Genomic DNA, 21,556 nt, shown 5'->3' with positions numbered 1-21,556 from the left:
ATGTTGATATGTGTGTCTTTTGAACACAATAATGGTGCTACAATGTATTGATTCCCTATTGCCAGTGGTAAATCTTTTGTTAGAGGAACAGCTTGAATGGTCCCCGTAATGCCTTGCATGTCCAATTACTTGTTGGATAATGGGAACCCCATTCTTTTATTCGGGACCTAGTTGCTCCAGTATCTATTGGAAAGGAAAAGTTCCTTTGTCCTATTTGAACTGCTACCTCAGGTTCCTCTTTGGGGTCTTGAGTTACTGCTAGGACTAGACACACTTGTACTTCCCATGGGCACCCCTATTAAGAGAACGTATTTATCAAGGATGCAAATAGATTCTCACCCACCACTGTGACCCTGGTGTACTGGGGTCCCAATATTGTCAACTTCTCTTGTAGGTGTGTCTGTGCTGATGCCTGCCCTACACTAACAGTAGTCTGCGATCCAGCTATCATTCCCCCTCTGCTGATGCGACCTGTGTCTGTATAGATTGCAATTGCATCTGTTGCTGAGGTATTATTTGCATCTGTTGAGGCTGTGTGGAGTTTATGTATATTGCTGCTGTGGCTGCAATCTTAGCTGTCCTGTGTGTTGAATGAGTGGGCATGTTCGGCCATAGTGGCCATAACTTCCACAAACAAAACACTGTCCTCCAAACCAGGGCCCCAGACCCCTATATCCAAATTCCCTGACGCTTGGATAATATCCCCTCCCTGTTGGATACTTCCAGTGTTACGCAGATGACACACAACTCTTCTTCAAACTTCCCTCTGACCCTCTCCTTACTTCTTCCATCATTCTGGCTGCCTATCTGCCATCCAGCCCTGGTACACTTTCACTGATCTCTGCCTCAACGCCAGCAAGACTGAGATCCTTCCTATTGATACTCCTGCTCCCTCTTTCTTCGCCTCACTCTGGCCATCCTCTATCAGCTCTCCCCCTTCTTCTTCATCTGAAGTCAGAAACCTTGGAGTCATCTACGCCTCCTCTCTCTCCTTCATCCCTCATGTTGAGGACCTTTCCAAGAAGGCCAACTTTCAACTCTACCTCCTCAAAGGAATTCCCCCTTTCCTCACTTTCCCCCAGTAGCTCAATGTTTCTAGAGCTCTGGTTCTCTCTAGGCTAGACTACTACAATAACCTCTTCCTTAATATACCCTCTTCTTCTCTACGACCCTTCCAACTAATCCAGGGTAGGGCTGCAAGACTTATCCTTGGCCTCAAGCCCAGGAGTTGCATCTCTCCAGCCCTAAAAACTCTCCAATGGCTCCCAGTTGCAGCAAAGATATAATTCAAATCCTCTGCATCATCCATAAGGCTGTCTGGAGCCAGGGACATCACTATCTACAACTTGCTCCCACTAAATACTCTCCCTCCAGATCTTTACGTACCTCCGGCAGCAACTCTCTGTGTGTCAAGCGCTTCACTAAGCAAAGAGCTGGGGGCCAATTTCTTTCCTCAGCTGGCTCCCTCCTATGGAACAGACTCCCCCTTCCCCTTCATCTGGAGCCGGATCTCCTCAAACTCCAGAAGCTCCCCAAGACTTTCCTTCACACCTCCTCCTTCCCTTCCTCCCTCCTCTGATAATCCCAGATTTGCTGAGATTGATGGCCAGGTTCTGTATGTGTCCTTTGGGGCCCTGGCCTCCCACACCCAATCGCCTTCAGCGCTCCCAGCACTTGCCTTGGAACCCACTGGCCTATGCCACCGCAGGCCTGCCCTTACTTATTTATTGACAGTTGATCACTACCTAGCACTTCCCTCCTGGTACCCCTAGCACTCCCTCTCCTTTCTCTGCACTTGCACATTCTGAATGCTCACAAGGTCTAGTAGGTCCGCCTCTATCTTTCATTGTTTAAATTGATTTTCATTCCCATGTTTCCTCCCTGTTGCCCTGTGGGCGCTTTGAAACACAATGGCCCTCATTACGACCCTTGCGGAAATCGGAAAACGATGGCGGAAATGCAATACCGCCATCGAATAGCGCTCGGTGCGACTATGACCCGTCACCGCAAAGTACGAAGCCATTAGCGACACCGTAGTGAACGCCAACGCTAACTGCACCAAGCACGCGCGCGCGCGCCATGCGAAACCGCAAACACCACCATGGCGCAAGGGTACGCCAATTCCGACCCTAGCGGACATGTACCTAACGCCATCAGGCATGGCGTAATGTACCATTCCGCCATGGTGAGAAGTACGGCATCGCGAATCAACCGTAAACGGCCCCACTGAGTGCCTGTACACCGCTCCCTGCCCACAAAGTACAACTCCCCGTAGGTGCAATGAAGTCACAATGCAACCATTGAAATGTACAAGTCACCCATGCATGGCAACGAACAAAAGAAACACAAGAGGGGCCAATGGGAGCTGCAGGGCACAGATGGCACGAATACAGAAGCCATCCCAATGGACATGACCACAGTCCCCTACCAAGAAACGCACGCAAACACAGGCACCTGTGACCAGCAATATTCCGAGAATCACATCATTCCACCAGTCCACCTGGCTGACCGGCATCTGTTACACAAAACCCAATCCCCCGCCCCTGAGCATGACAACATTCAAACTGTCATATTGGCAGCCCCCATCCCTGACCTCACGGGCTTAGTAGGCAAACGCGCCCAGTACAGTACCACGCAACTAAACTCCGAAGCTGGAACCCAATGCAGATCTCCTCACAATACATCGCCCCCCAAATAGGCATATGCCACATCACTTGCAAAGAAAAACGCTACACGGGCCAAATCAGAATAGAAATTTTATGCACATCAAAGTCACCAAGCCCATACAGCCATCAGGCCATGAACTCCAAAACACTAATCACCATTGTGGGCTGCATCCGCAAGAAATGACCAGCCACTACTTGTGTGTCGCCCTGTTCCCCCATGGTACACAGAGCCACATTCACGTACGAAAAGGCAACATGGAAGCGCACAGAACCGCAGGGCCGTCCCAATGGGGAGGCACTAGTCCAGCTGAAAGGCCGAAATGTTGCTCCGAGCCACCAGTACTGCGTAAGGGCATGTGGGCCATTGGCGATCGTCCCATAAGATCGTAATGCTGCTCCACTGATTAACACGAAGCAGCAGGTGTCGGGAGTAAAACCCATCTGCAGGAGTGGCATACAGATGGCAGTGGCAAAAGGGGAGGAGATACCTGTCAACCAAAAGAAAAGAAAAAGAACAGAATGGCCATCAGAACTACATTCCAACAACTCACTTCAATGATCACACGAAATCCACAGCCATATGCATGCTAGCCCACTCCAAAGGATCATCACCACCCCAAAACCACTTGCGACTCATAACCATCTATATCGAGGTGCAAACACCATCACAAACGAGTGTACCTGTGCATGCGTCTGTCAAAACAGAATCCATCAGATGGGAATGTTAACGTGCATGGACACAAGTGTCTGAGGGCGCGTCGAGACAGGGAGGGCTCAACAAGGCGAGATAGACGATGGTCCCACAATGGCAGCCCTGCATCACATAGCGTAGGGGAGGCGGATAGATCCCAAGAAGCCCTGTACATGGCAAACTCTGTATCAAATCACCTGCCCATGCATCCATTCATCATTCCCTCATCCCGGGTTCAAAACGCCTGAATAATTACTCACATAACATTAGAAACATCCATTGAGTCTGTGCGTTATGCAGCCTGCAAAATCCACAGTGCCCCAGCCCGTAATTCCAGTGTTGTGAAGTAACATGTATTTGGGAACGGCCGGCCTCATCGCCCACGTAGCTATTGCGCATCCCAAACTATTCATATCAATCATTGCTTCCTCGCCATGGGCCCTGTCTCAAGGACATTAAACAATAGAACGTTATATTTGCAGTCAGACCTGTGGCCATCTCCTCGCCGCTAGCTGGAAACCGAAAGCGCCGCCCTTCGAATTCCTCATTTGCAACATCACGTCGAAAAGGCATCTGTGGCCGTTTGAAATCACTAATTATTCCATCGAGTGCGGCTGTGTGTGAAAATGGCAACTGCCTTCACCCACAAATGGGACGCCCCGCCCGTCGTTGCAACTCGGTACAGTGATGCATGAGGGCCCACCGTTACTCGAGTACTACGTTCCACTGACCCTTCACAAGTCTGTTCGCGACTGCACAGATAGTATGTGAAACAATGGGACCACAGCAGAATGAACATATCAACCAATCTTACACGGCCATCGGGTACAAATACATGATTGCAATAGCAAGATGCCATTCCCCGAATTGCAGCGTTGTGCGCGGGACGTGCTCGGCCAAAGGGGGGAGCAGTTTGCACAGGTGGAATCAATCACCACAGGTGGAGGCCATACAGCCTGAAAACACATAAATTGCACAGCCAGTCTCCTCCCACAACCACACCGAAATGCTACCGGCAGGACTCGCGATGTTGGCCCTGGGGGACCTGATAGCACTGCAAGTGCTCCAACTCCAAGAAGAAGACGAACACCAACTACAACCAGCCGCACGGAGGAGACGCAGGAGGAGGAGGAGGGCAAGGCAGGGCCAGCAAGGCCCACCAGCACAGCCACTACCACCACGCAGGCAGCCCGCAATCCCACGCCTCCGAGCACATCCGTTCAACCTCACTGATGAGCAGATCCACACCCTCTACCGTCTGGACCGGGACACCATAGCCGCCATTGTGGACATGACACAGGCTGACCTTGTCAGCATGATAGATAGCCCAACCGCCATCCCACCCCTACTGAAGGTGGTGTCTGTACTCCACTTCCTGGCCACAGGCACCTACCAGCACACAGTCGGACAGTTGCATGGCATTTCTCAGCCACTGTTCTCACGGACACTATTTCAAGTGCTCGATGCCCTCCTGCAGCACGCAGACGACTACATCTCTCTACCACACTCGGAGCAGGAAATTACCAACACAAAAGTGGGATTCCATGTACTTGCCGGCATACCGGGTTGCATTGGTGCCATCGACTGCACCCATGTGGAATTGGTCGTCCCACATGCCATGGAGGCCCAGTACCGCAACCGAAAACAATTTAATTCCCTGAACGTACAAATGGTGTGTGACTCCAACAGGATCATTACACATTGTTGTGCCCGATTCCCTGGATCAACCCATGATTCTATGGTCTTGAGGAACTCTACAATACCACGCTACATGGAGCGACACGCAGGGAACAGATCCTGGCTACTCGGTGAGTCTCATTACATGCATGATTATGTGGGGTATGTGGATTGGCAATGACCTGGCAGGAAGGGGGGGGGGTGTGCGTACGTATCAATGGCATTCCACATCATACGTTTCTCGTCCACATACAGGTGATGCTGGATATCCACTGAAGAGATGGCTCCTCACACCAGTCCGGAACCCACGGGACCAGCATGAGGAGGACTACAACCATGCCCACTCACGTACCCGTGTAGTCATTGAACAGGCATTCGGCCTACTGAAGACTCGTTTCCGCTGCCTCAGCAGGTCTGGCGGGGCACTCCTGTACCGCCATGAGAAGGTTGCAAAGATGGTCATGGCATGTGTCATGCTCCACAACATGTGCGTACGTAGAAATGTGCCCATGCCCCCTGACGCAGAACTGCAAGCACCTGATGATGGTCATGATGTGGGTGGGGATGTGGCAGCACCTCATGGAGTCTGCGAGGCACCGGAGGCCCGTGACATTCGTCGGCATCTCATTGATGTATGCTTCTAGCACTCACGCCTGGTGGCTGATACATGGACACGGGACTCGTGGCACTGCGTGTGTCTGGGACATGCACAATATGGACTGTACGCCTATGATGGCCTAGTACACAAAGATCAATGTCCACACATCTCATTGGTTGATCGTGCACTTTTTATGGCATATGTGATGTCATGTTGAACACCCTATCGACCCGCCACCCAAGTGAGCCCAACACACCCCCTCCACCCTCCTACCTCCCCCCCGAACACCAGTGTCCAAAGATGCTCATTGTCAGTGGGCTGTCGCTATTGCAAGCCCCCTCTGCGGGTATCAGGGGCACCCCTGCCTGTGGAGCGCAGGTTCCTTCCAGATCTACGTTGGGGGCTGCCCTTGACGGAACTTGCAACGGATGATGTGTCTGCCTGCTCACGTCCATGCATGTCCCTAAGGGTTTGCGAGAGCTCAGTGAGCACACGGCGCACTGCGGCAAGTTCGGCACATACGTCTTTGGACGTCGCATGCAGTTCCCCCCTCAGGCTCTCGGTGCTTCTCTCCATTTGGACTCTCAGGCTCTCGGTGCTACTCTCCATTTGGACTCTCAGGCTCTCGGTGCTACTCTCCATTTGGACTCTCAGGCTCTCGGTGCTACTCTCAATTTGTGCCCTTAGCGTCTCTGTACCTCTCTCCATTTCTGCCCTAAGTGTCTCAGTTGATGTTTCTATGTCTGCCTTAGTGCCCCCACATTCATCGGCATGGTCCTTGAGGAGTGTGGCCAGTTGCTGCTGTTGTACGATTAACTGGTCGAGGGACTGTTGCCTCTGCTGGGCCATGGCTATTTGCGGGGGTGCCACAGAGGGGCGGTTGTCCTCATGTTGCCTTGCCACAGGGCTTGTGGGGGATGGCCAGTCGTCGTCTTGTGGGTGCCCCTGCGTGGTATCCTCATGTTGTACGGGATGGGACAGACAGGGGGATTGGGACAGGTCATGGATGGATCTGACTTCGACATCCCCGTCTTCTGTGTCGGAGCATGCTGCCATCAATGGGGTGTCACCTATGGTGCTGCTGCCACCAGAGGCAGTGCCTTCTGTGGCATCCATTGGGGGGACCTGTGGTGGTGGTGTTGTGGGCATGCTGGCTGCTGGGGTGCCTGTTGATGTTCCCTCCTCTGTGCTGCCACCTGATTTGTGCTGCTGCCGTGTCTTGATGCGTGCAGCTGAGGTGGAGGGTCTCTGGCCGTTGGTCTTGGCCCTCTTTGCAGGTGTGCTGGTAGGGGTGTCCTGTAGCTCGTCGTTTGGATCGGACCCTGTGGTGGAGTAAAGGAGGGCGAGGGTTATTGATGGGTCTGTGGGAATTGGTATGGCATTGTATCACATGCTTTGGGGTGGTACCTGAGGGTGATTTGGGTCGGGGCCTTGGAGGTGCTTTAATTTGTGTGTGGAGTGAGGGTGCAGTTGTTTGGCAGCCTGCAGTTAGGGTGTGCCTGCTGCACGTGTAGTGCGTGTATTAGGGGTTTTTAATTATTTATGTATTTATTGTGGGTTTTAACGTGCGCTATCAGGCCGATGTGTGTGGACGTTCTCCTGGACATGTGTTTCTGTTGCACTATGTGGACGCATGGTACTTCACATGGATGGACTGTGTGGATTTGGCATTGTTTTATCGGGCCCACCTACCTGAATCTTCGGATGTCTGCACTCCTTTCTCCATCCCTCCGACTCCCTCTATGCTCTCCATTCCGATGGTGGAGGCACAGATTTCTTCCCAGGGGGTCAACTTGATGGGTGATTCAGGACCTCCCCCGGTGGCTGTGGCAATGTTGCGGTTGGCAGAGAGTATGCTGCGGACGCGTATCCGCAGGTCGTCCCATCGCTTGCGGCATTGCTGTGGGGTGCGGGGTGCGGTCCCCACCGCACTTACCCGCTGTGCCACCAGAGCCCATATGGTCTTCTTGTTTGCAAGTGCCGTTCTGGTCATTTGCGTGGAGAAGACGACGGCAGCATTCTCCTGGAGGGTCTCTGTTAGCACGGTGAGTTCCTCACGGGAGAAGTGGACCTGCCGCTTGCGGTCGCACGCTTTCTTCGCTACTTTTCCCATTTTTCTTGGTTTCGCTAGGGTGGGTGACGGGTTGGGGTGTGTTTCAGGGTAGTGATTTCAGTGGTTGTGTGGTTTTAGTGGTTTTATAGGTGTACGGCGGGATGTTTCCCGTTCCGGGCCCATGTTTTTACTTCCGTTTCCGTATATTTCCGGTCACCGTACTTTCCGGTAGGCGCACACTGCGGTGACCGCTAAGAGGGGTGGCGGTATAGCACCTAGGGCGCCGTACGGCGGCGGTGTGGGCCGTTTTGGGGTCATTTCCGCCATCGCGGACTTTGCACTTCCGCCGTGGCGTGGTGCTCGTGCCCGATGGGTCGGAATGGGCCGCACTTTGCTCCTTCGTGCAATGGCGGAAACGCTATTTACGCTGTGGCGCTCCGGTCAGTCACTTTCCGCCAGGGTCGTAATGAGGGCCAATGTACTAAGCGCCTTACAAATGTACGATAAATAAATAAATAAACTACTGTCCCATGTGTGGGTTTATTCCCCCTGCATGTGTAAATTCAGGATGCTGCACATTTATAAGTCAAGGCTGCTGCTGCATCTGTTGTGCTCCCCATTGTGGGTTATATGGTGCTTGTGTATATTCCCTGTGCTGTACTACTGCTGTTACTGGAAGCCCCTCTGTTGGGCAGGCGGAACGCTAACTGGTCCTCTGAGCACTGCCCCTTCCATGCTTATTTTGGCCAATTTCTTCTGCACAAGTTTATTTTCCACTTTTACCGCCTCCTTGTCTTTTTCCTGTTTTATTTTACAATAGTGTAAGATAGTTGCCTATATCTTGGGCCATCCTTTTGCTTCCATCCCTACTACTTTTTCTAGGGAAGCCTGCACATCCGTTGGAAGCCCCCTCACTAGAATGAGATAGAATAAAGGTATTTCATCATCCCATGATTGTTTATTCTCTTGTGTCCACATCTCTTGTATTGATCGTATGTATTCTCATCTGGCTTCATTTTACGCGCCAATATTGACCCCATATCTCACGTATTTGGATACAGCTCCCTCAGAGCTTTCTGCACCTGTGCTCGATAATTGTTAAAGGGTGCTCCGTCATGCATTTTACTGCTTAATTTTACCCCTGCATATCCTGCTTGCTGCCATATTCTGCCACTTTGTTCCCCCACCAAAACTGCCAGTAAACACTTGATGTCTCCTATGACCTGTGAGATCTCTGCTGAGATCTCTGCTGTCTCCTTCTCGAACACATATATCCATTTGCTAGCCCATGCCATTAATGAAGGTAAACTGTAAACCAAATGATCCCTATCCATCGCCTGCCAGGGTACATAATGTACTTCACCTTTTGCCTTCTGTAGAAGGGGCAACTGAGTTTGTGCTCTGGGCTTAGCCCCTCAATGCAGTCGTTTTGCTACTTCCATCCTTGGCTTCCTGCTTCAAAGCCGATATCACCATTGCCCGCTTACTTCCTCTCTTCCCTCTTCTTCCCCTTCTTTTCACATCCTCCTTGTGCCCACATTTGTAATATCACAGGGGTCAAAGTCATTATCCCTACTGTCATTGTCACTACTATCCTCCCAGTCTGATACAGTACTATTTTCTTCTGTCGTGTCTTGTTCATCTTCTTCCATGTCCTGTCCCCAGTTATCAATTTAAAATTGCATACGTCCTGCCTTCTATCCCTCTTGATCCTGTCCTGTCTCCTGTTCCTTCCCTTTCTTCTCTATCCCCCTCTCCATTACCTTTTCTGCTTCTCTAAGCATTGAGTCCAGTTGCTGTCGTGTGCTTCTCTTAATGTCTGCTAAATATTTCTTATTCTCTTTCTCTGTCTTATCCTCTGCACCAGATTCTGGCTCTGCTTTATTCTTTTTTGTCTTTTCCCTGTCTGGAGATGCCCGTCTAGGATTTGTATATCCTGCAGCAGGTGTTAACAATGGGTACAATGCATATGGAGGGAGTGGAGCACTAGCCTTCTCCTCTTCCCTTCTTCTTTGTTATTCTCTACTTTAGTTCCTTTGTAAAGTTTGCAGACACCTAAAATTTCCTGTCTCTTTTTGAGCTTTGCACCTTTATATGTTGATGACAGATATGAGTAAATACTGTCAATTATATCCTTTTGAAAAGTTCTCTCTACGGGCTATTCCTGATAACACTTCCCCACTTCCCCACTCTGTCATTCACCCATTGAAAGTGATATTTTAATATTTTATCACGATATTGGGGCAACATTTTACACATATCATTAAGGTAAGTCCATCAGGGCAAGAATGTACATTGTGGTGTACTTTTTGTGGATCCGTATGAGCCCAGCCTTCTCTTCTGCTTCCCCAAGCATGCTGGTCGCTTGCATCCCCTCTCCCCTGACACCCCATCAAGAAGCATTATACGATCACCAGCAGGGGAGGCCCATCATTCAGCTATGTCCATCAGGGCGAGAACACATTTCAGTGTATTTTTTGTGGATCTGTGTGTATGATTTCCTCATGATTGCTGCAGCACTAACTCAAACTTGCTGCCATACGGGCTGCTTTCTAGCCATCATACCTTCCACAGCAAGCATGTGCAGCACCAACAAAAGACTACATTAGTTTTCTAGCATGGCTGCCCTCTTCCTCGGCCTCTGAGTGCCTCCAAGGGTTGCTGTGGCAACCATGTCGCAGTGAACACGATTGGTCAAACTTGCTGCATTTGGCCTACCAGGAGCTGCCAGGCATAAAAGCTGGTCCCCAGGACCAAGGACCTACACAAAGGCTCCTGTCCGGGCCTGTGAAGGCTCTGAGGACCCTCTAGCCCCGCAGCACCTCACGCTCCACCACCCCATGGAACAATCCCCCAAAATGCATCTGGCATCCCCATGAACTGTGACTCTCTGGAGCCGTTTCTGCGTTACAGCAGCGTCTCCAGTTCGAACTGCAGCAGAGACGCTGCTGTAATGCGGAAACGCTACTTTATATTTTGTTGCAACTGCAAGTGACAGCGGAGCCCGTGAGAAATCGTTAACTAATCACTTACCATAATCTGTTTCTCAATTGAATCCAACCTGACTTCAGCCTCAGTGGAAGGGCAAGTGCCCGAAACACGTGTCAGGCTACTTCAGCTTTCATTAAAAATCATTATACCATTTTGGTCTTAATTAGTGTCGTTGCGCAGTGTGCTTGCAAAACTCAAAATTTTTTCGACTTACCTGGCGGTAGATTTGGCAAATCCCGCCCCCTGCATCCACCTGCAGCATCTTTCACCACACCCAAATTTAACAGGCTCTTGCGCTGAACCTCGTCTTTTCCCCCTTTTGCCAACCTAGTGTTTTAACAACTGCACACCTCCCTCCACCGTTCTGTATTGCATTTGTGTACTGTTTGGGCAATTCAAATCCAGGTATGTTTTAACAGCTGCCGTCCTCCCCCATTATTTTATTGCAGCTGTGTATTGTTTGGCCAATTTCGAATCCAGGTGTGTTTTAACAACTGCACCCCCCCAGTTTTGTAACCAAGTATTTCTACTGCCGTCTAGTGATTTTTTAATTGTGCCATGCAGTCTCTGCTTCAATCCTCCCTCCTCTCTCCGCCACTCCCATGGCACTCACTATCTCGACTATCTATTCTAACTGCTTTACTATCACCTATCCTCCTACCCTCACGGGGTCTGGAAGGAAAACGTTTAAAAAATAATTCCTGACCACTAACCCTGGTCTACCCATTGCAGACAAATATCTCAGCGCTACTTCCAGACAGATTGTCACTGATATCCTCTTTTCTGTCTCCTCCCCAGATCTCTGGACCTCTCATCTTATCTCTACTCTCTCGACTTTCCTATCCTCACTGATTAATGGTGGCACTAAATGGGAAGTACTCTTGGTGGGCTTCTCATCATTCAGGTATTTCATTAACGTCTATCGCAATGGCACTGTCATGGCTCAGGGTCCTCAACCCAACCTTCTCCTCTTTGACCGGCACCTGCCATTCCACATCAACTTCCTTCCTGTGACTGCCACTCCTTCCTCCTCTCTCCCTCTTCCCCCTCTACCGACTGCTGTACCACGCCCCCGTACCACTCCTCGGAAAACCTTCAATGGCAGTAACCTACTACATCTAGCCACGTTTAATGCTCGCTCTGCCATCAAACACCCTGCTGATATCTGCCTCATCATTGAAGGCATTGACCTCGATATCCTCACTCTAACTGAGACGTGGTTTTGACTTTCTTCTCCCTGATGGCTACAAGATCATCTCTATGCCTCACCCTAACTGTTGAAGCGGCGGGGTTGCCTGGATCTTCCCAGACATTTAAAATGTGTCGGATTATTATCTGAACTGCAAATTGATAGCACATCATTTTCAGCGTTGCTGGAGTAATCTCCAATCTCATTCTCATCAATTGAGCACCTTGACTCTATTACCTTGGCTGCAGTAAATGTTAATGTTTTATAAGATGTAAGTTCACCAGTGTCAGCACCAGTGTCAGCAACATTGTCATTCCTTTCCTCACTGCCGTTGCTGTCATTTAAATTCGACTGCACGCGCTCGTTTACTTTTGCTGGGGAACCTTCAGAACTAACTGTTTCCTTGAAGCAGCCAGCCCCATCCATTTCATTAGTGCCGCTGCTGTAATTGCATGAAGACTGCGTACAGCTGCGTAGGTTTGTTTGGAAACCTTCGACACATCCATTGAAACAACCGGCATTATTTATTTAATTCTCCCTCCTGAACAACTTGAGGTCATCTGACATGCGCACAACACTCCGCGTGTACGACCTTTCCCTCGTCAGCCAACCGCCGTCCTCTCCTGCCTCTGACGTCAGCATTAGCTTGTTTATGGCCGACCAGTGAACTTCGTAGCTCCTCCCTCCTGGCACCGCCCCCTGTCCTGTGTGTGGAGATCTCCACAAACACTAATGGCTTCAGGGGCCGGAACCCAAGTTTGCTCAATAACGCCCCATAACGTGAACCTCTTCTGTTCACTCTTCTCTTCATTGCGACACACGTACGTTTCGATTTCAGACATAGGCAGCTGTAAAGCGCAACGGTTTTCTTGCTTAATCTATAAGAAACGCAGCTTATGTGTTCCAATGTGGGCCTTTGGGGGCCCGGTGGATGCCTCCCTCAGCTGCCTGGCAAGGCACTGACTCTATAGCATCGCCGAGCGTCGTGCTCTATTACTTGTAAAGGCGCCCTCTTCCCATTAACAATACCGCTCACCTCGTACTTGAGATTTTCTCTTCACTGAGGTTTCCTCGTTGGTGCAGCACAATAGTGTCAACGTTGACCCAGTCCTTAGACAAATCCTCGTCACCAGTGTTAGGTTTTACGTTTTGGGTAAAACAGGTGCACCGAGTCGTGGGTGAAGTTCAAAGGGTCTTTAATATGCTGACACAAAACGGTAAGTTAAGTTACATAAGAGGTTAAGTGAATAGGTAGGAAAGGCATCCACCGGTCCCCTGTTCCTTTAGCCCCAGGTCCCAACTGAATGCTTTAGAACCTTGCAGTACGCTCAGCTGATAACATTCCATCCAAACATTCTCACAATAACATGAGCATACAATCACATTGGGAATTGACATACAAACCACCTTAAGCATTAGACTTAAAACTTAACAGGTTCCTTCTTCCCTCGTACCCACCCAGCCATACTCCTCCTTCGAAGAGCCTGGTCTGCACGCTGTTCATCTCTCCTACCTCTTCCCTGACCATTGGTACTATCTATGGGCCACCTGGCTCAATCACCCTGTTCCTCTCTGAATGGGCCTATTTCTCCTCCTCTCTCCTGACATCTTCCTCGAAACTCCTTCTACTGGGTGACTTCAACCACCACCTTGACTCCTCAAGCACGGCCTCCACTCTAACTCTATTCCATAACGTCTGAATCTTGCTCTCTCGCTCCATTCTCCCCTCTGGTCCTACCCATACAGCTGGACACACTCTTGATGCCTTTAGCCACACAGATCTTTCGCTCTCTTCCCCACTCGCCACCCTGCTCTCCTGATCAGACCACTCCCTCCTCTCCTCCTACCTGGGCCCACTCAAACCTCTGACCGCACCTCCCCCAGCTCTGATGCTCCTCCCTGTGTTCAACCGTGCCCCCTACGTGTGCTACGTAGCTCCTCCAATATTTACATATTAGTTCAGCTCTGGCACAGAAAAACAATAACTTCACTTCACTGCAACAAACGATCACTGTTTCAACATAACACCAATGCATATGCCTCTTCTCCTTCTCTTTCTCTTCAATGCTTCTTAAACCGTAAATGCAAAATGCACAACTATACCAATTGCTTGCACTACGCGCAACCTTTTCTAACAAGGTCCACCCCTTACTTCTCAACCCTCTGCTCTAATGCAGATGTGCCACCGCCCACTCACTCCCTATCGAGTGAGTGGTCCTAAAATCTATGACTACTATGGCCAATCGCCCTCCACCTCTTCATGGTAACTCCTAAACACCATAAAAATAACCCTTCTCCCTTGCGCATACCTGCACGGATACACTCACATATCCTTCTTCAGAGATTCTTCAAGTCCTCTCGACCCCGTAGCCTTCCTTTAAAGGCCAGTACCCCCTTCCGAGCACAGGGAGCGTTTTGTACAGGCAGACCTTTGTGAACATCTAATGCAATTTATTCTGGGCTCAGGCACATCTGGTAAAACAAAAATTCACACAGAATATGAGCAAGACTGCATGAAAGCGCTGTCGAAGATACGCCCCGACAACAAAAGCTGTTATACTCATGCAAACTAATTAGCATCAAAACATATTTCAACATGCGAAGCTGATTGGCAAAGTCGTGCAAATTCCCCTATATAAGGACATACATTATCTTGAAATGATTAGGTCCTGCAAACCTTACCACACCACTGTAACATCACAGTGCAACCCACAATTCCCACATCACAGTGCCAAAACATTGAGACATTTGGGATAACCAGCAGATCTTTATTCATCTGCCGCTCATCATCTCCATCCGTTCCTCATGGGATTACAACCGATCATGACACTACAAGAGCCTTGAACCATTGACAGTTACCGTTTTAATGTTATCTTTTTTACTCATCAAACTATTTCCCAAGCCGATATATGCTAAGGGGCAATTTGATACCGCCTTGGGGCACTTTGAAACCGTCACTAGACCAGTTTTATCAAACTAATATGCCAAATTATAAAATGTTTGTGCATTTACTGCATTTCCCTGGCATCCATTAGGTCTGCTTCCTGACCTCAAAAGTATCAAAGACGGTTTGTGTTAGTTTCTTACCATATAATCCTGGGAACATGTAATGAGCCATAAGTATATTTAAAGAAAAGCAGTAGAAATATGTTCTGAAACAAGAGGAGATAAGCACGCAAGTAGCATCATCTTCCCCAGTACTCACCAGTACCAAGCAGGTGAAAAACTATGCAAGCTGAGACAGCCTTATTCCATTCCAGAAATATAAAAGTGAAGAGAACACATGTCCTAAAGCAGAATCCATGACTTACACTTAAATAAATAGCACATGTGAACTGCCATAAAGAAATAGTACGCTTAAATGACATTAGCGTAGGAACTAAAACTAGATTAAAGTAGATCATAGTGTTGACACCAGGATAGGGAGGAGCCAGGTTCCAGCATACAAAAGAAAGGCACTCATTACACTGCTAGGAGCAGATTAAAATCCATGCAGGAATAGATGCAGCATACATTTACAGGGAAATCAACACATATGGCAGAAAATGCATTAGATCCCACTAGAATACAGCAGTGAAATGCAGCATGAAGAGTACATGTGATACAGTCATTGCAAGACAGGCTTTACACATCAAGCTAGCCTCAAATGGGCCATGGAGCAATACATTTTAGCCGCCTGCAAGAACGGCACAGCTGCTCACTAGAAAGGAATATCTAGTTACAGGAAGGAAAAAAGGGAGTTTTTCACAGAAACAGCAAAAACAGAAACTGATTGCGAGTCTCGCCCCTCTCCTGCCTGGTGGTATGAAAAATGTATCTCTCATAGTCCACATTGGTGTGTGGGGCAAAATATGTGGTAAGGGTCTCCTGGATCTCTTGAAAAGTTGCTTTTTTTCATCAACAAGTTCATATAGTATGTCCCGTACTGCTGCCCCCACTGCCAGGGTCAGGGTCAGGATATTCATTTTGCATTCCTCATCCATCAAGCCCATTGCCCCTACATATACTTTAAAATTCTTCGCCCATCGAATCCATCGGGTTCAAGATTACCAGTGTCGGTGAGATCAAATGATGGGGGTAATTGCCATGGTGAGATGTCACCTTGCACATTGTGAAAACCATCTGAGGGACGGGCAGGCAGTGTGGCTGGGATATCTTCATCAGACATGTTGGCTCTAAAATGTCTCCCTTCTGACTTAGTGGGCACTCCATCCCGTGTGTACCCCTCCTCACCTCTCTTTGCAGTGTGGCACAGCTGCTTGCAATTGCTGCCCGGTCGTGTGCTGTGAGTCGCTGTGCTCGGCAGTTCTGAAGCTGCCATGCCTGGCATGGGCTCAGGGGCCTCCAGAGAACCACGAGCGTGGAAACTTGCATGCGCATCACTGCCGCTGCCCAGGCTAGATGGCATACACGTGTGTCACGTTGTGGGGCTGGATCACCACCGCTGCCCAGATCGGCTCATCCCTGCAGCCTGGTTTGGGCACTGCTGTCAATGCGGGCCGTGCTTGTTCTGACTACCTTCGTCACCAATTTTGGTTTGCCAGCTAACTTGCTGGCGGTCACCAGGGTGTAGACACTGGGTATGTGGGGCGCACTCTCACACACGTTTGTAGGTTCAATATGAGACAATGTATGAAGGTAAGGTCTCAATTCAAGGTTCTCCCATTTAGTAGAGTGCTACCTCTACTAGATAAATGAGTAGGTAAGTGGTGAAACGTCAAATCACGTTGAACAGACTAGGGCACAGCAATAGGCAAAATAATATTGCTAATTAGTTCACTACATTCAAGAGTATCTGCTCAATTATTTGTTAGATTTGCAAAAAATAATAATAATAAACTTCAAAATCTTCAATCTGTGTCTTTTTATGTCTTTCAAGTGCATATATCATAAAGCACTTCAACATCAAAAAAGGGTCAAAGACAAATGTCACAGTGCAGAGATGTTCATTTTTCATTTCACTTTTCAAAGGTAAAAATGTGTTAATTTCACAATACAGATCTTGTTCACATTATCCATTCATATGTTCCAAACTGTATACATTACACAGTTGTGGTAATCCAATAACCTTGATAGTTATTAGTTGCTACTCTCTTGAGATGGGCAGAGAGTATGACCTCCTATCATAAAACTACGCGATTCGGGCGTGACTCGCCCTTCTTCAGGTTTGAGAAAATTGGATGTGTGTTCTCATTATCTGTAAAACATAAATTGTGTATCTCAATTACTAATCTCAATGTAAGAATTGGTGAAAAGTATTCCTAGTATGTCTCAATTCAAATGAACTAACCTTAAAACGGGTCTCCTGGTGAAAGCTTTCAGTCCATATAGGTAAGACTTGGTTTGGTTGCTGTGGGGTAATAATAGAATCAAATGTCACTTGAATGTTCCCTTTTTGAGGAAGATCGGTGGTGGGTAGAGGGAAAAGGCCCTGTTATAAGTGCTGGGTCCCACTGCGCACCGCCTGAATTATCTAATTTGAGTGATTGTCACTGAATACAGAACAAGAAAGGCTGTAAACTCACCAGTAGATATACACCTTTAAAATAAATTTTACGATAATTTTAGATGCTGAGCGACGTAGTTTTCCTATTTTGTCATATGGTTCACGCAATGGATGTCACTGTGGCCCTACCTGGTTTAAATTTTCGGTGTCTTTCACGAGTCTGAACTGGTTTCTGTAAGGACACTTCTGGCAGTCATGTGGAGTAGCATACTGGCTGTCACTGTTATTTTCCAAGTCGGAACCTTCGTGATCCTAAGAGATATGAGATGGATATTATGTTGCGCTGTGTCACATCACCAGCGCTGTTTAAGTGGGGAAATCGCGATTAAACCTAAAAGGAGCTTACCTTAAGAGGTACGCAGGCTGCGTTTCTTTTGGTGGGCTCTGCTGCTCTATCTGATGCCGACTGCCGCGGTGCAGACGAACGCGCCGCTTAGCAGCCAGTCGGTGTCATGACTTCTAAGGCTAGTAGGAATCTAATATATGCTAACTCGGGCGCCATCTTGGGCGAACCAAATTGGGGAAAGCGCCAGTCCTTTACTCGTGAGAGATGTGTTAATAGCTATACAGAGTGTACATTCACAAGACACTTGATCGTGTAAAATGTGCCTAGTATTTTAACTAAAATTAAGGATATAATTATCACTAACTCGGATGAGTCCTAATCATTAAACGAAACATCTTGGCTGTAAATCTCTATTAGGAGGCTTCTGTCCTGGTTACTTGATGACATTTTGCGTGAAAAATGCAAGCAATTTGTGGGTCCTACTAAACGTATCCTCCATCAGGGTTTGGCTGTGATTCTAAACTTATCCTCCATCAGGGTTTGGCTGTGATTCTAAACGTATCCTCTATCAGGGTTTGGCTGTGATTCTAAACTTATCCTCCATCAGGGTTTGGCTGTGATTCTAAACTTATCCTCCATCAGGGTTTGGCTGTGATTCTAAACTTATCCTCCATCAGAGTTTGGCTGTGATTCTAAACTTATCCTCTATCAGGGTTTGGCTGTGATTCTAAACTTATCCTCCATCAGGGTTTGGCTGTGATTCTAAACGTATCCTCCATCAGGGTTTGGCTGTGATTCTAAACTTATCCTCCATCAGGGTTTGGCTGTGATTCTAAACTTATCCTCCATCAGGGTTTGGCTGTGATTCTAAACTTATCCTCCATCAGGGTTTGGCTGTGATTCTAAACTTATCCTCCATCAGGGTTTGGCTGTGATTCTAAACGTATCCTCCATCAGAGTTTGGCTGTGATTCTAAACGTATCCTCTATCAGAGTTTGTCTGTGATTCTAAGCTTATCCTCTATCAGGGTTTGGCTGTGATTCTAAACTTATCCTCCATCAGGGTTTGGCTGTGATTCTAAACTTATCCTCCATCAGGGTTTGGCTGTGATTCTAAACGTATCCTCCATCAGGGTTTGGCTGTGATTCTAAACGTATCCTCCATCAGGGTTTGGCTGTGATTCTAAACTTATCCTCCATCAGGGTTTGGCTGTGATTCTAAACTTATCCTCCATCAGGGTTTGGCTGTGATTCTAAACTTATCCTCCATCAGGGTTTGGCTGTGATTCTAAACTTATCCTCCATCAGGGTTTGGCTGTGATTCTAAACAGGGTTTGGCTGTGATTCTAAACAGGGTTTGGCTGTGATTCTAAACGTATCCTCCATCAGAGTTTGGCTGTGATTCTAAACTTATCCTCCATCAGGGTTTGGCTGTGATTCTAAACGTATCCTCCATCAGGGTTTGGCTGTGATTCTAAACGTATCCTCCATCAGAGTTTGGCTGTGATTCTAAACTTATCCTCTATCAGAGTTTGGCTGTGATTCTAAACTTATCCTCCATCAGGGTTTGGCTGTGATTCTAAACTTATCCTCCATCAGGGTTTGGCTGTGATTCTAAACTTATCCTCCATCAGGGTTTGGCTGTGATTCTAAACGTATCCTCCATCAGGGTTTGGCTGTGATTCTAAACTTATCCTCCATCAGGGTTTGGCTGTGATTCTAAACTTATCCTCCATCAGGGTTTGGCTGTGATTCTAAACTTATCCTCCATCAGGGTTTGGCTGTGATTCTAAACTTATCCTCCATCAGGGGTTGGCTGTGATTCTAAACAGGGTTTGGCTGTGATTCTAAACAGGGTTTGGCTGTGATTCTAAACGTATCCTCCATCAGAGTTTGGCTGTGATTCTAAACTTATCCTCCATCAGGGTTTGGCTGTGATTCTAAACGTATCCTCCATCAGGGTTTGGCTGTGATTCTAAACGTATCCTCCATCAGAGTTTGGCTGTGATTCTAAACTTATCCTCTATCAGAGTTTGGCTGTGATTCTAAACTTATCCTCCATCAGGGTTTGGCTGTGATTCTAAACTTATCCTCCATCAGGGTTTGGCTGTGATTCTAAACTTATCCTCCATCAGGGTTTGGCTGTGATTCTAAACTTATCCTCCATCAGGGTTTGGCTGTGATTCTAAACAGGGTTTGGCTGTGATTCTAAACAGGGTTTGGCTGTGATTCTAAACGTATCCTCCATCAGAGTTTGGCTGTGATTCTAAACTTATCCTCCATCAGGGTTTGGCTGTGATTCTAAACTTATCCTCTATCAGGGTTTGGCTGTGATTCTAAACGTATCCTCTATCAGGGTTTGGCTGTGATTCTAAACTTATCCTCTATCAGGGGTTGGCTGTGATTCTAATAAAACATCTCAGTTACATCAACATCTTCTAAATTTCACGCAATGCACATTGTCAGTCCATACATAGTATCCTTTTGGACATTTGCTGCATTAATCACTTATATAACAATTCGGTCAGTATTTAATTGTTCATACATTCGTGGATCAATCACTTGTACAATGATTCTTTTTTTTTTTTAAACAACATGTCCATCTTTACACTGGTGATCATCTGTGTGTCTGTATTCATCACATGTACAACAAGTGGTGCAATTTGATTCTATTATATATCAGAAGAGTTTACAGATAACAGTCTAAGTCCCATTCAAGATTCGGGGTGTGACCAGGTCATTGCGCACGCCCGCACGCAGCAAACAGGGTAGGCCCACACAGATGCAAGCGGTCTCAACTTCCTTTATTATCAAACTGAGGCTTCCTGCCTTCAACCATCACTTCCCTTACACCCCCCCACCCCACCCTAGCCCTGTCTTCCACATAATGATGGGGAAGGTTACAACATAAGGAGGATGGCAGGTCCGCCACATGCAGTATTTGGACCAGCTGGGGAAAGGACCTGTCTCAGGGCTCGAGTGACCTTATTTGGGGACGCATGCAGTGGGGTTCTTGGGGGAGGGGTTGGAATGCTGGGTTATTTTGTGGGGAGTGCCCCTAACCAGTAGGTCACTATCCTGCGGTGGGAGGTTTAGCACATTGCATTGAATGTATGCTGCTCCCAATCATTTTGTGATGATAGTGAAGAGAATTGTCCTCCTAGTTATGGGTCCAAGACTTAGTGTTTACATTGAAGCAGTCTTGGCTGGTGTGTAACTGTTAGACGTACAGGGGTGGAGAGAACGGGCCCGGGTGGGGTTTGGGGTGGGGGGGTGTTGGTTGGTTTACGGGGGCTTCGTCTTTCCCCCAGGACTGTTCTTTGGGCGTGGGGAGTTAGGGGGTCAGTTTTGGCAGCTCTGGGGACTGATGTAATGGGAAATGTAATGCTTTTCCAAAGGGCACACAGTGTGGTCATGTCTGAAGCCGGGATTAAATGCAGGTCTACAGTTGCCACAGTCTACAAGACAAACTCTGGACTTGGCCGGGAAAGTAGGGGGTCAATGGAACGCGCCAGCTTCAGGCACTGGAAAGATGGCACCGTGTGATCTACTTGATTGGCACTTAGGAGGGTGGGAAGTCATGAAAAAGTCGTTGAGGGAGGGCAAGAGGTATCAATGGCAGAAACAGTGATGCTGAAAGAGGTCTCCACAAGTTTATAGAGAACTTCACGCTGAAAGTGCCTGCTCTGGGCACAGACCGGGTCCCACGCAGCGCTCTCGGCCCCCAGCATGGGTCATGTGATGGGGGGCCTGGGGTGGATGTCTGACAGCCCTTCTGGGTGCATAACGCAAGCCACAAGTCCACAGGGTCAGAGAGCGGCCCAAGTACCCTCCGCTGAGGACACTCTGTGGGCAGTGACGGCAGAAGGGATACCAGGCTGCTGTTGGTGCCAGCCCTGT

This window comes from Ambystoma mexicanum, chromosome 12, assembly GCF_040938575.1.
Source record: "Ambystoma mexicanum isolate Mex_15411 chromosome 12, UKY_AmexF1_1, whole genome shotgun sequence".
In the NCBI taxonomy this organism is placed as follows: Eukaryota; Metazoa; Chordata; class Amphibia; order Caudata; family Ambystomatidae; genus Ambystoma; species Ambystoma mexicanum.
Note: the sequence above shows the minus strand (reverse complement) of the source record.